The following is a 5,531-nucleotide window of genomic DNA, read 5'->3' as shown; positions in this document are numbered from 1 at the left end:
ATTGGAAAAGACTCTTATGCCGGGAGAGATTGGGGGCAAGAGGTGAAGGGGATGACAGAGGATGAGATAGCTGGATGGCATCACTGATTCAATGGACGTGAGTCTCAGTGAACTCTGGGAGTTGGTGATGGACACGGAGGCCTGGAGTGCTGCGATTCATGGGGTGGCAAAGAGCAGGACAGGATTGAGCGACTGATCTCATCTAATCTGAATGTCTATGCCCCCAGGGTAAGCTGCAGTCACTTCCTGCCTCTCCAGGAGAATCTTCAGCATCAGCAGGTTGGTCTGACCTAAGCATCTATCACATTATGGCTTCTTCCCTGCTCTAGAGCCAGAGCATATGAGATTTTGTAGGTGTCACTCAAAAGTGACATCACTATTTCCTCTCACACTCTGGAAGTCCCCAAACTAAGCCCCAGTGGCCTTTGCAACCAAAAGCTCCAGGGATTCATCTTCCTGTTACAGTATTCCCATGCTACAGAGCCCACATGGGTCTTGGACCTCTCGCTCCTTTGGGTCAACCTCTGTAGTATGATTGTTCTCCTCTTTGTGTGCAGTCCACTTGAAGGCATTGGACTTGATCATATTGCAACTCTGTCCCTCCTACCCATCTTATTGTGATTTATTTTTTAATAGCTTTAGTTGTGAAAGATCTTTTCTAGTACGTCTGGTCTTTCTTCATTGATGGCTGTTTTCCAAATAATTGTGAATTTGATATGCTTATAGGAGAGAGGAGCTCAGGGTCTTTCTACTATTCCATCTTGCCAACTATTAATTGAATTTCATATTTAAGAATTAATAATCACAGAGTTAATAATTTCAGCATAAAATTTAAACCAGCCCTCTTTTGGAAGCAATCTATCCAACAAATTACAACATAAAAATAATGATTCCTATTTCTCTCACTGCATTCCCACTATGGAAATGCATTCAGACTCAAGAAACAGAGCAATTTATGTAGTTGAATTTGCAGGGAGAAGGTGCAACAATGCCTAAAGCCATAATTTGTAACAGCATACTGAAAAATATTCATCAACCACAGATGGAGCTCAAATTATCTGCAGTACAAAACTGGGAATACCTGTAAGTTAGAGGTAGTTTAGAAGGTAATAAAGGCAGTTGACAGATTCTTCACCAAATGTTCCTTCTGGAGACCTGTCTACTACCTTCAAAGGGAAAATCATCCTATTGCTAGATTTGGCATGTTGCTTTAGAGACAGCCTTCTGGTGTATTTGCTTGTACTGATAGTAATTTAAAAGTGACCACACGTTTTCCAGAGCAATATAGGTTTGCTTACAATGCTATTTATTATCCAATATAGATTTTCCTTTTTTCTCTAAGTGCTAAAAGAGAATAAAAGTCCATGGATAAAAAATGTGTTCACTTTTTGTTGGTTTACATTGAAGAGTTTTTTGTTTGGAAAATATGCTAAAACCCATTTACAGATTTAAACTGAAAGTAATATAAGCCTAATAAATCACTTTTAAAGTATAATTATTACATATCAATGAAAAATTAATTTTAAAATAATAAGTTCTTGCCTACTAACCAAAGCTCTAGCCAGGAGATACTGGTAAAAATGATAAAGAGGTGATTATATTTATTCTACTTTTTCATAACCATAACAGTATGGGTTATGTATTCATCTCAAATCTTTAGAAGACTTATGGTGAATTTCAAGCAGATTAACATATATATATATATATATTAATATATAAATGAATATGCAGTTGACTCTAAAATAACTTAGGTTTGAAATGCACGGGTCCACTGATATGCGATTTTTCAAAATCATAAGTGCTACAGTACCACACAATCTGTAGTGGTTTGTATACATGTATGTGGTACCACAGATGCAGAGGAATTGCATATATGAAGGGCTGACTATAAGTTATACACACAGATTTTCAACTGTGAGGAGGGTCAGTTCCTCTAACCTCTACATGACTCTTGAACAAGAGTCAACCATATTAAATGAACCAATTAATAAATACATGAAATACAGATATATGGTCTCAAAGAATGAGAACAAAAGATAAGTGAAAACCAAGAGATTACATATCCTTAAGACTATCTTAAAAAAAAAAAATAGATCTCTAAGTGTGATCACTGGAACAATAGTGTAAGTACCAATTGGAAAACTGCTAGGAATGCAAATTCTTGGGATCCTCATCAAACCTGCTGAATCTAGAACTCCAAGTTTGTGAATCTATAAACTGTGTTTTAACATGTGTTCAGGGGTTTGTGGTGCATGGTAAAGCTTAAGAAGCATTTTCCTAAGATCACAATCTGTGGATCCTAATATTCCTTATATGAAGTAGAATTCCTGATTCCTCATGAAAATCCTGTCTTTGCAGAAACTTTAAATCTCCATTTTCCTCTATCACGTCTGTGTGCCTTTCTGACATCAGTCATCATGCTTGTATCCAACTCATTAACAGCTGAATATCCCTAATAAATTACCTACAGACATGAAGCTTGATCTCACTTTATACCCACAGCCACACTAAGGTCAAGTGGGCTTTTAGTGCTGCTTCAAGATCTTATATCATAACCCAGACAATTCACTCTTCTATTCGCCTAGACCATCCCATGCCTTCTCTTCATTCCACTCCAGATCTCTTCTCTTAATCTCATTCAAATTGGATAATCATGCTTCCTATTTATGGGGAAAACAGAAAATATCAGAATAGTATTTGCACTTGAGAGACCATAATTTTTAACAACTTGCATCCTGCTCATTTACTCTGCTATCTCTACTGTTCCAGTGAAAGTTCTAGATGTGCCTCTATTAAGGAAGGAGTCACATCTCTTATCTCATCAAGGACAGAAGAACTAAAAAAAAAAAAAAAGCAACCCTTTCTTGCATCATTTTATTTTCCTCTTTACAGAGCATTTTATAAGCATATAAACACCTTTTTTTTCCCATTAAACAAATCCTCTCTTCACCCATAAGATTTGTTACTACTTCCTCAAATCTTTTCTCTGTTTTCTGCTCCAGTCACATTATCTCTTTTTTTTTTTTTTAATTTTATTTTATTTTTAAACTTTACATAATTGTATTAGTTTGCCAAATATCAAAATGAATCCGCCACAGGTATACATGTGTTCCCCATCCCGAACCCTCCTCCCTCCTCCCTCCCCATACCATCCCTCTGGGCCGTCCCAGTGCACCAGCCCCAAGCATCCAGCATTGTGCATCGAACCTGGACTGGCAACTCGTTTCCTACATGATATTTTACATGTTTCATTGCCATTCTCCCAAATCTTCCCACCCTCTCCCTCTCCCACAGAGTCCATAAGACTGTTCTATACATCAGTGTCTCTTTTGCTGTCTCGTACACCAGGTTATTGTTACCATCTTTCTAAATTCCATATATATGCATTAGTATACTGTATTGGTGTTTTTCCTTCTGGCTTACTTCACTCTGTATAATAGGCTCCAGTTTCATCCACCTCATTAGAACTGATTCAAATGTATTCTTTTTAATGGCTGAGTAATACTCCATTGTGTATATGTACCACTGCTTTCTTATCCATTCATCTGCTGATGGACATCTAGGTTGCTTCCATGTCCTGGCTATTATAAACAGTGCTGCGATGAACATTGGGGTACACGTGTCTCTTTCCCTTCTGGTTTCCTCAGTGTGTATGCCCAGCAGTGGGGTTGCTGGATCATAAGGCAGTTCTATTTCCAGTTTTTTAAGGAATCTCCACATTATCTCTTTCATCGTTCCTCAAGTACTCCAGGGATGTGCCTGTGTGCTAAGCCACTTCACTTGTGCCTGACTCTTTGCAACTCTATGGACCATAGCGTGCCAGTCTCCTCTGTCCATGGGATTCTCCAGGTCAGAATACTGGAGTGGAACTTCAGATTGCAGTCAGAGAAGGCAGGAGCTGATTTGGACAAAGCTTCTCCGCTGACCTGACAAGACCCAGCTGCTGGCTCAGCCCCAGCTCTGGCCTCAGCTGTGACCCTACAAGGCGATGGCTAAGGTGTCAGTATTGAACACGGCGGTGCTGGAAAATCTGAGCCTTTTCCACAGCCCTTTCTGGTTGAGACATCAGCTTCGAGTGCAATGAGGCCCTGACAGACTACCTGGAGTGGAAGAACGTTTATACTGGCTCAGCTGAGAGTGAATTTGATCAAATCCTAGACTCTGCTGGTTGGCCCTGTCCCGGCAGGGAGACACATGTTCATCTTTCAGGCAGATGCCCCCAACCCATCCCTCATCCTTGAGTCTGATAGCCTGGGAGTGACCATGGTCCTCATCACCTGCAGCTACCACAGACAGGAGTTCATCTGAGTCAGCTACAGCGTCGACAGTGGGTACCTTAGCAGCTAGCTGTGCGAGAACCCACCCCTGAAGTCACACTTCTCTCAGCTCCAGTGGAACATCTTGGCCTCAGATCCCCTGGTGAACTGCTTCTACATCAACTGGGACAACAACACAGACAGGTTGGAAGCCATAGAGAACCAGGACCCTGCCCTGGGCTGCTGTCTCCCCCTCAGCTGCACAGGTACCAAGGGCTTGGGTCTCCCTGGCTGCATAATGGGCCTCCTCCCTCAGAATTCCATGGACTTCATCTAGCTGTTGGACTCCAGGCCCTACCTGGGCCCAGCTTGGACCACAGCCAGTCTCCTGGCACATCTGGAGGGGACAGCCAGGCCTCCTGGAGAGTCTCTGGGAGGCCATGTGGAGGACTTTGGGGCCATGAGCTATCCAGACCAGTCAAAACTTGGCCCCCAGGAAGGAAGGGGATTCTGGTCTCTTCTAGCCCTGGCCCAGAGGATCATCTCCCCTCTACTGCCCAGCCATGAAAGAAGCAAGTACTCAGTTCTTAATTCTTTCTGTCTTGTGTCCTTTCTGTCTTCCACACACACTATAAACCCCATCTGTGGGCCATTGTGCCACCGTCATCCAAGGAGTGCCATTAACCCCAAACTCTTCTAACAGACCACTCAGGCCTGCCTTAAGGCTTTCTTGGTTAATACATGGCAAGGCATTGACCCTGTTGGGCCAAAGTTTCTGACATTCACTTCCCTTCCCAACCATCTGAGCAGATCCACCCAGCTTTCTGGAGTCCCAGGCCAAGAGTCTTGGTAGAAGATGGACTCAGACACAATTTCTCATCCTTTTGCTGGGTGATTTTTAGGTCTTTTCAATTCAGTAGCCCTCTGGAAAACCCTATTCCCATAAAAGTGGTCTGCAGGATGCTGAGAAAAGATGGTTGACTCTCCTTTGGGTCACAACCACCTCCCAACTGGATCTGGCGTTCCCTGGAGGCTGCCCCTTGGAAACAATGGCACTTTGAAGGGGCCTGCTATTATCAGTCTGTCTCAATATTGGTGTCAGGACCTCTCTGCTTCTGGCTGTGTTGATCTGAGCTCTGCCAAAACCTCCTGTACTCAGGTCACAGTGCAGACCAGGGAAACAGTAGGGACCCTGAAAACCTTCCTCCCTTGCCATGCTCCCCACCCACATGCCCATCCCCTCACTGCTATGTGGATGCTGTTGTGATTGCAGTT

The 5,531-nt window shown here is 42.6% G+C and overlaps 1 pseudogene; it reads left to right on the top strand.

The window, feature by feature from the left end:
• Nucleotides 1–3,988: 3,988 nt before the first annotated feature.
• Nucleotides 3,989–4,593, top strand: LOC113875081 (annotated as a pseudogene).
• Nucleotides 4,594–5,531: the final 938 nt, after the last annotated feature.

This window comes from Bos indicus x Bos taurus, chromosome 17 (assembly GCF_003369695.1).
Source record: "Bos indicus x Bos taurus breed Angus x Brahman F1 hybrid chromosome 17, Bos_hybrid_MaternalHap_v2.0, whole genome shotgun sequence".
NCBI classification, from domain to species: Eukaryota; Metazoa; Chordata; class Mammalia; order Artiodactyla; family Bovidae; genus Bos; species Bos indicus x Bos taurus.
Note: the sequence above shows the minus strand (reverse complement) of the source record. Positions and strands in the feature narration are given on the sequence as shown.